General features: G+C 40.9%; 1 long non-coding RNA gene across 1 annotated transcript; it reads right to left on the minus strand.

The window, feature by feature from the left end:
* Positions 1-1,850: 1,850 nt before the first annotated feature.
* LOC106488505 (uncharacterized) lies at positions 1,851-8,813 on the minus strand. The gene is made up of 3 exons (XR_001293204.2): positions 8,112-8,813; positions 7,209-7,322; positions 1,851-1,940 (listed from the first exon to the last, which is right to left on the minus strand). It is a non-coding gene; the product is annotated as an uncharacterized lncRNA (long non-coding RNA).
* Between the last annotated feature and the right edge of the window lie 1,220 nt (positions 8,814-10,033).

The raw sequence follows: 10,033 nt of genomic DNA on the forward strand, positions 1-10,033 counted from the left end.
CAGAAAATCTTTGTAGTAATTGACCTGCTGAGACTAATTCAAATATTCAGTGGCTCTGATGTCTTCTGCCTTAGTGCACCAAAACCTGAGTACAATAGTCTTCAGGACTAACTTCAGGAAATGCTCATTTTTCCAGGCAATTATTTTTGGGTAAAAGTAGGGAGGTAGGAAAGATGTAGTTGTGTAGAGTTCAGTTGGACAATTCTTTTTCAGGCTTGTTTTGTCATGAAGCTATGGGGAAATCTGTTTTGCATTTAAGAGCTGCTGTTACATTTGTTTCATCATAGCTTCCTTCATAAGAGGAAAAAACACATTGGAGTGCTCTGTCTGAAATGTCGTACTGATGACTCCTGCTATAAATTGTTTCTGTACCTGCCTTTACGTTTGGGGCAAACCCTGAGGAGAACAGATTTTTTTTAAACTGCTTCTTAAGGCCTATCTCCAGTTATATCTTTCTCTGTGACCACGTTTTCTTTCTAAGGAAATTATATTTAAATATGTTTGTTGTCATCTCTACTGGCACGATAGCTGGTTAAATGTTGGACTACAAGCTTGGGGGCCTCAGATCCCCTGGGAATTTATCTCCCAGACCCTATTTTTAGGAGGTGTGAGGCACCTGGCTACACATTGCTGGGCCAGCTGGGAGCTGGCGGTGGTGGCAGCGGTGGCGAAGGAGTGGTGCATCCTGCGGCGCCGCACAGGGTCCAGCCTGCAGGGCTGCACTCTGAGCGCCAGCCTCAGGGGGCCTGCAAGGCAGAGCGGCCGCTGTGAGGTGTCCTGTATTGCATGTTCAAATCCTATGTGCTGCATGGAAAGTATATGGGACATAGCTTTCCTGGTACTTCTGTGGTTGTCAGGCATCTGGAAAAGGAGCTGTGCAGCTGAATGACCCTTTACTTTATTCTCCACTCAATTTTGCATTCTCATAGTTGATCTCTGCACAGGCAATAGCAGCTCTTCTAACTTCTTCCAATAAATTATGTGTCTGTTAGGGTCTGCTCCAGACTGAACAATTTCAAATATTACCTGTGTCCCAAGACAGAGGCCCCCAGTTTGCTATGTATTCACTGGTCCAAGAAGTTGGAGGCAGCTAACTTTTTGCAGGTAATGCTACAGCTTGAAACCATTCATCACCACTTGTCTGAGTTTTTGAGAACCCCAAATTCCAGTTTGTGCCCAGGGCAAATTTGGTCATTTGAAGGTACCTGCTTCTGACAAATCCCAGATGGATTTTCCAAATTCTTCCTGCTTGATATCAGACATGACAAAAAGGGTGAGTGTTTTCATCAGACAAAGGGACCAAGAAGTGGATGGAAGAGGGGATAGAGGTGACATGGTTACTCAGGAGATGTAGAACAGCTAGCTGATTTTGCACTACCTCAGTTGTATTTATAATTACCTTCTCATAGGAGGAGACTTTACTATATGTAAATTGAATCCTTTTGTTTCTGTATTGTTAGCCCAGTTTCCTATGATGTTTTCTGTTTACCCCAGCTACCTTAGAACAACTTCTGGTCCGGCAGATCAGTTTTAACCACATCTGGCAATGTGGCAGGTTTTAAAGACATTAAGTTCCTACAAAGGGCCAGCACATCACGTTTGTTTTCCATCCAGCCTTCCCCTCCCTGCGCTGAGCAGAGCAGCTCTCCTAGGCTTGTGTGGACACTCAGGGACAGCGGTTCCTTGGCCTGGTGGTACCCATTCTCGCGGCGCACCGTGCTGAAGGGCTGGGAGTGAGAGGTCTAAGAAGTAACAGAAAGAAGGTGAGGGTAATGCAATTCAATTGTGAGGGGAAAAAAAAAAATCAAAGGCAACCATTCATGCTGCTGCTCATAAATGGTTTCTTTTTATTTTCCTTTTAAAAAAAATCTCACTTCATTTTTATTGTCTTCCCCAACTCCACATGAAATCCACAGATACAGTAATTGTTCTTCCTCCTCCTGTCAAAAAGAAGGTGACATACTGAACAATTAAGGTTTTTCTTTTTTTCATAATAAGCTACAATGTCTGAAAGAAGAGAAGAAGACTCAATTTTTAAAATCACCTGGAGAGTGAGAGGACAGACTGCTGTTTCAAAGAGACCCGGTCTTTATTTATAGTAAAGTAGAAGCTTTTTCTTCTTTAGGACTATGAAATAAATTGTACCACTCACTGCTTTTGGTTTGCAATATTAACACTTGCTGCAAGACCTAATCTACTTTCTGTTGTCCCAGCCTGAGAAGATTAGTGATATACCAATAGCTGAGACATTTTTTGCTATTAGGAATCCTGTCTTCAATGAATGCAGCCCTTTCTCAATGAATTCAGTCTCAACAGGGCCCTGGTTCAGACCGCCTGCACCTTGTGTCACTCCAAAACCAATCACAAAGCTGTCATCAGGAGACAGGCTGCGAAACAAAACTGCACATGTACTGGTAATTTTCTGTACCTGGATACACTTTGTACTGCTGGCTGCTTCAAAAATCCACACCCATAATCTGAAAGGCCGGTTGGTTATTACTCGCTTGAAATCTTAAACAGCTTAACAGAAATTATGCTGTAACGTAGAATATTTAGGAGATAATATTTCAATGAATAGGATAGTCAAAAATATGTTTTTTAACTCAGCTATGAATATTTTGAGGCACGTTTTCCTCTCCACTTGAGCATAAAAGGGGGGAAAATTCCTAAATACGTAGTAACCTTGTGTGCCTGGCAGATGAGAAGCAAGTTATGCATGTTGCAATGAACAAATATACAGTATGAGTTCTATAATTTTCCATTGCATTAATTTATCTGAATATATTTAGGTCAGTAATTTAAATTAAGGCTGTTTATGACAACTGCTGTAGAAGGAAATATCGTTTGCTGAGCTATATTTTAAAACCATGTCATTGACTTTTGAAAACCGCTTCAAAGTTAAATGCACAAAATTGCTTCGTCAAAATAATATTCTACCATACAATTAAAACATAAAAGATGAAAAGTTAAAGGTCTTGCATATTTTATGCATAAGAGTTAATTTTTCTAAAAACTGTTTAACTGAACTAGGATTACTTTTATAGAAAGACACTGCATGATGTAGTCAGAATATCATATAAAAATCTGGCCTTCTCACCTTTCTCTCTTTATTTTTTAATTCTGCATTTAATACACATTAACTTTTGGCATTTTAATTTTTCAGAACCTAACTGAACCATCCTATGGTAAATCTTGCAGAATGAAAGCAGAGGTGTCAGAAAACTCTGTGGAAGCCCTGCATTAATGTTCCTCTCCTAGGAGAACGTCTGAGCTACAGATTTTCCGTTGTAGCATCTATGGACCACTTTTGAATGAGAGGGTCCTTTGCTGTAGTCAGGTGACCTTCTTCCTCCTGACCCCAAAACCTGTGCAAAATCTTTTCTGCAGGTGCCAGTGTTAGTGCTAGAAATAACTTTACAGATGGATAGCCCATAAGTGAATTAAGCTCTGCCAACATGCCAGGTGTTCAGAGCAATCAAGGGAGTGACAAATGGTCACTTCCTACCAGGAAATCCTATCTCAAGAATTGTAGTCCGGTTGCAGGAGAAGAAAGATGAGCTTTGACTGCTCCTAGAGATGGTTAATGGTGGGGAGGGAGTGAGAAGCAGGTTAGCAGAGGTGCTTGGGACATGCAGCACTGCTTCTTCACTCCAAAATTCCTGGTACTAGAAACCGCCAGTCTCCAAACATTGTCCGGGGTGGCAAAGAGTTGGTTCTGGCATGGAGGCTGGGATTATCTTCAAAGGGAAGAGCAAGTAAGGAAGGAAACTTAGCACTTTTAAAGGAGGAGGAAGGCCAATATGGGAAAAAAATAGGAATAATAAAACACTCAGAATGAACCTTTAATAGCTGTAAAATTGAATGCGATTTTTAAAGTAACAATGCTTTGACTGCTTAAAAATTCTTTTTCACTGGGAGAGAAAAATAGAGCAAAGGAAGTAAAGTTCAGTTAAATATAGAGAGAGCTTTCATCTTTTATTTTCAATTGTTGACTCCAAAGGGGTGTTCAGGAGGAAATGAAAACTTGCATCGCCATATAGCTGCTTACTGAATGTAAATCTCCTCCTAATTGTAAATCAGACATTGCAAAGACCCTGACAGTCAAAGTCTTGAGAAGTAGCCACTGATTCTGCCTGTCTTTGCTCTTGATTGTCTATTCTGAGATGCTTTACATGGTTCAATTGAAAAAAAAAAAGTCATGACTGGTAACTTGCTTGTAGATCTGCAAGAGCTACTTTACAGATGCTGCATTTGCATGACCACTGTACTATTTGTGAAGAGTATCTTTTGACATTTCCATCCACTTCTTTTTCAAGTTTAACAGAAACATTAATACTCGTTCTAAAAACGTGCTTATTTTTTCACAGTGAGAAGTCATCTGTTTTTAGTTCTTTTCACACTTTAAAGTCACTTAAAAATGACTTGAAACTGTTTAAAAAGTAGTTTGATTATAATAATATGGAGATCTTGCATCATGTTTTTTAAACCCTTTGCAATGAAACCTAGTTATTGGACTATCAGATTCAGTCCCCTACTCTTACAGGCAGCCGTATTATACAGTTCCTTTCATAAATTCCATTTTAAAAGTATTTAGGCTTTCCTTAAGCCATGATATTCCAGGTGAAAGGTTGTTCCAAAATTTCAGTTTTATTTAGATCTATTCCTTAGATGTGTGTTTAGATCTTCCTTCTGATTTCTCGAGTGTGAGCTATTTGCACTCATTCATTTTTGTGTCCCTGTGTTTTGTGCCTCGGTGGTTCTTTTCCCTTCCTATTGTTTACCACTGAGTCATATCCTCTCTTAGCCTTGGGTCTCGTTACCAATCTAATTGTTTCTGGTATGATAAGCTGAGTTCTCCTGGCCATCCTAGCAGTCTTCTCTGCATCCATCTCACTTGAAAGTGGTGGTGTGGAGGACCCAGTGGTCACAGAGTATGCAGTGAGGGGGTTTTGCTTTGGACTTGCTCTAGTTTATTGCTATGAACCGAGCACCCATTAGCAGGTGGCGCACATTAAATATGCCTCTGGAGTGTATCTTCCAGTTTTGCTTTTTCTGAAATGAATTTGGTGTGCTCTGGGGCTGCTCTGTGATGTGAATCAAAGCATTATAAGCAGGGATGATAACGATTTACTTAAAAAGCACACTCCCGATCCAGACTACAATGCTGCTGTAGACAATCCCTTATAATACCAGGGCACTTCCTTGAGGAAGTGGGATTTATTCCAGTGTCCTTTTCCCAAACTTTTTCTTTTCATTCTGTTACACTGAAGGTCATGCATGGTAATTGGTTGCTGTCCTGCATTGCTATCCATTAAGATGAGCACTACAGGTTTTTTTATGAAGAGGAAAATAGAGATCGGTGTAGGCAATTTGCAAATATGCCATTTCTTTCTACTCAGATGTCTTGATATTAATTTTTTCTCGTAGGATAGGTCAATTAAAAGTAAATCAATTTTTAATATGAACTAGTTTAAAAATGCAGGTACTGAAACCAATGATCATTTATCCACTTCAAATAAATGTGCTTCTGAGTTTTTGTTTTAACTGTTTCTTTGTATTTTTTGCTGTTACAAAATGGCATGATTTTACTAGGATCTAAATGTGTTTAAAGGCATATTAACCAAGAGAGAGGAAAAAAAGGAGCTATCTATAGTTTTACTGTCCCTTTAGGGAACCATTGCTTGAGCTTCATTAATATGCATTTTAGCACAATCTAATTTACTCATATGGCTGGCCCCGGGTGTTTGGAAAGGCAACCAGAGGAAAATCAGATCATACTAAAATTAGAGACAAGAAATATTGAATGCCTTCCCTTTTAGGTCCTTGAAAGGCACATATTAATTATAACTGGATGAATTTATGAAAACTAATACTATGAACAGCTCCAATAGCAATTATTTTTGAAAAATGATCTCTACCAATAAGTGTATGCTGATCAAAGTGCACATAAAATGTTCTTTTAAAGAAAATATGTATATACTGCCCCCACAAAACATTAAATATTTAGTGCAGTGCCCCCTGTGACACCCTTTTGATGTTTATTTATTCACTGAAAACCAGAATACAGAGCTTCATTTCTTGTGCACCATCTCTTGAATGGCTTTGAATGGGGCAGAACATCAGATTTCTGATGGATTTGCCCAGTCCTGCTAAAAGAGAGTAGGTCTTGGCTGGGCCACCAAAAGCCAAGACCAACAACACAGGGAGGAAAAAGTGAAAAGGTGTGGGGAAAAAGGGTTAAAAAACTGTCTTTGTATGGCCATTGAAGTGCTCCGTGCTTCCGCTAAGGCAATAGGAGGGTTTGGCAAGCAAATGCTCACAGCTGGTCTCTGAACTGCTGACAGGATGCAGTGGTGACATAAAGGGGCTTTCTATGATCATTTCCTAAGTGACTCCTTGCTTTGCAGCGTGAAGCGTAAGCAAAACAACATCAGACAAATTAGACTGCAGGGGCCTTTGGAGCAGCGCTCGGCGGTCTGCCCTTGCCTCTGCACTCTGAACTCTCCAACTGGGGAGGCACTTGCCTGGGGAAGAGGCTATTTCAGAATAAGTCCTGAGGGCTGCAACAGTCCGAATGACAGAGAGTGCAGGCTGCTGAGAGCTGCATGTGCTGCGGAAACACTTAGTCATCTCCAGAGAGATTCTCATTTGAAATATCTGGCCTTCCTACTAGTCAGAAATAGTTAAGACCTCACCGCAGAGCTTGGTGACATTGCGTGCAGCGGCACAGAGGCCTGGATGACCCGTGGTGGAGAAGCAGTGCTGCCTGGCTGGGCTGGTTCACCCGCCGTCCCGGTCTGGGAGCCTGTGTGCACCCGGCTCTGGAGCTGATAACGTCTCGCCAGGGTTTGTGAGGACCATGAAGGAGCTGGGAGGGTGTCTCCCATCCATGTGCTGTGTAGAGCTGCTCAGAATAATTTTAATCCTTGTGCCAGAAATTTGGTAAGAGGTCTTGCTACTTCAGCTAGGAAGCAACTTTCCTTATTCCTAAAGAAACAAAGTTTCTGCTTCTGTTTCAAAAATGGTTTAATTTCAGGAGAAACCACACAGAAGCGTACTCACATGCAAATCATCTGATGTTTGTCGGATGTATTCATTATATCTCAGTGAAGCACCACGAACAAACATTGCTTTGATGTGATAAGCAGGGTGACATTAAAGGTGAATACTAGAGCATGCTATTAAGATGGAGTTTAAAATGTACTTACTGAAAGGAATAGACTCTCTGCAGAGGGTGCCATTTAAGAATAGTCCATCTAAAGAATGTTCTCTTAAAGTAAAACATCAAAGAGGGGATAGAAAATATGTTTTTGACCAGGATTCTGGAAAGAAATCAAAGACATGAATTTTATTAAATCACCAAGGAGTTTAAGGAGAAGTAGATTTAAAATGTGCATGAAAAGTATTGCAGTAGGTGAAGATGGAAAATAAAATATCCAGCGACCTGGGAAAAACAGAGAAAAGAAGAATAAAAAAAAAAGAGGATTTAGAAGTACCGTAGGGAAAAAGGTTACACTGATGGACGGAAAAACATACAGATGGGAAGCAGATTTTGCTCCTATCTGACCCGAACAACAAGCAAGGACAATTCCCAGAATTAAACAGTACATAAATGTGTTCTTTTAACCTTGACGAACTAATTAGGGGAACTTTTATAAAGGCAACTAGAAGGAAAAAAAGATGGTTGAAACCTCTCTGTACCCACTCTTTCTCTGAGACTGAGAATTGTCAATGAGCAAATTTGTAACAAAGAAAATACTGTCTTTAATCATTTAACTGCCTGTTAATAAAAATACATGCTTTTACAATAGACAAAGCTATGCCAATAAACTGTCTTCCTCTGAGTGTCTCGGTAACATTGCTGCATAGCAGGAATGACCAGAACCTGGACCTTAATGAGAAAAAGTTATGCTCTGCCCTTGCACTCCTGCAGCCACCAGCGTGTGAGACCGCAGCCACGCACAAAAGGACGAACTGCGGCTTGCAGAGTTGAAAATTCAGCAGCAAAAATGTCCAATGAGAGGGAAGCCAGTGTCCTGCTACCAGCCTGCGGGGTGTCCAGGGAACAGGCTGCCAGGAAGAAGGAATTACATCTGGAGCCTGATAACTACCCTTGCATCCAGTGGTTGTAAGCCATGTGGTTGCTGCTCTCAATGGGACGGGAAGAGAGGCTGATCTTTGCCCTTCCTGCTGCTGTCCTTGTGCCCATCCATCTGGCAGCAGGTGCAGCCGGGCCTGCAGCTTGCAGCCAAGGGGGCTTGGAGCTGCAGGCAAAGGGAAGAAGAAGGGATGGGGGGGGTGAGGAGAAACGGCCTCAAGGCTAAAAATAGTGGCTGGGATGTAATATGAAAAGGTTAGCACTTCAGTCCTGGGGAGAAACAAGCATTTTTCAAGTTACGGGCTCCCAGTGCGCAATAAGCAGAATAGCTGCTGTGTAACATGGACTCCATTCTATTTCCTGCTTGGTTCATCCCTTTCTCATTTAAACTACTTTCTTTATATCAAAGGTTTGAATGCTTATTTGTCCGTTGTTTGAGCCAGCACTTTGTTTCACCTCTGCTGGAAGCACAGAGTATTTTCTACGGCACGTGTTCTAGCTAATGCTCCTGCAAGACTCCTCCGACATTGTGAGTGGGACCTCTCATGGAGAAAGGCTCCTGACTTTCTCTTCCTTCTGGCTGCTTTGTTCAGTTAGATGCTACAGGGCTTCTTTAGAGTCTCTTTGTTATACACTGTCAGTTAAAATGCTTTGTGAATGCTGTAAGAAAATACATGAAAAATGTTAATGACATATTACACATGGTATTTTGATGAATAAAATTATAGAAGAACAAGGATATCATATAAATGATATTCTGTGTGTCTTTGTTGTAGTCATTAATACGATGCCACTGCTATATGTGTTTCTGGGCATTAAATTAGATCTACGAACAAATATTTTTACTCAAGAGTCAAGAGCTAGAGGGCCAGGAGTTGTGTACATAAAAAAATCCAGATGAATCCAACTGTGAATCACCATTTACACTATCTCTTGATGGCTGGTTAAATGTACTTAAACCTGTAGTTTTAACTAGGGATGCACAATCAATGTATACTGTACTTAAAAATAGGGATACTCAAGGAGGGCAGAATATGCACAGTAAGCAAGTTTGGTTTCTCTTCATTCAGACAGTTCAACTCAGGTAGAATTTAAGAAATGCATCTGAAGCCTTCAGGGTTAAATGCTGGACTGGTTAGTAACAAAGCAGATCAAGAAGAAAAGGTGGAACAAATAGGGTGCTGGTACTTTGTGTTACTTTCATGTGGAAAAAAGAATGTGCCTGAATCATACTGTATTTAAACTTGAGTTGTGAGCATTTACTGCTTGGATAAGACATCATCTGTCTAGAGTTCTCTGTATAACTTGGCATACATAACTGCAGGATTTTGCTGCAGAGCTGGGAAAAGAAAATATGTTGGGTTCTTGACATCACTGGTCCTGAGAAACCTATGCAAATTTATACCTATAAATATACTATGCAATTGTTATTATTATCTAGTCATGCTTCATTCAAGCCTAAAATTCTCTGCTTGTCACATGCCAATATGCTGTGAATGGATATTACTGTGCTCAGCTGTAAACTTTCTGTCCAATATGTCTTTGCAGAGAGCATCTCTTTGCCCTTGCCTTGTTCTGGAGATGTTTGCAAGGTCAGTCTGAAAGTTCCTCCAGCACCTAAAGGCAAGCAGCTGCTTCACTCAGGCATGTGCAAGCACCTATTTCCAGCCTAGCACCTACTGCAGTCCAGAGTTTCCACCTTTCCTGCCTTTTCTGCCTTTGCACCGCAGAGATTCACCTTGTAAGTGTGCTCTGAGAGTCCTAACACCTACAAAAATAGCACCAAAAGCAAGATCTTCAGTGACTGGACACCAAAAGCAAGAGGTCACCTAACCCCTTCTCCAGCTCCCCGCAGGATCAGTTTGTACCTGCATTGGACATGTCGCTTACGACTTCTGCTGGAGAGATTCTATCGTCTCCCCAAATGAGCTTTTC

This window comes from Apteryx mantelli, chromosome 1 (genome assembly GCF_036417845.1).
Source record: "Apteryx mantelli isolate bAptMan1 chromosome 1, bAptMan1.hap1, whole genome shotgun sequence".
In the NCBI taxonomy this organism is placed as follows: Eukaryota; Metazoa; Chordata; class Aves; order Apterygiformes; family Apterygidae; genus Apteryx; species Apteryx mantelli.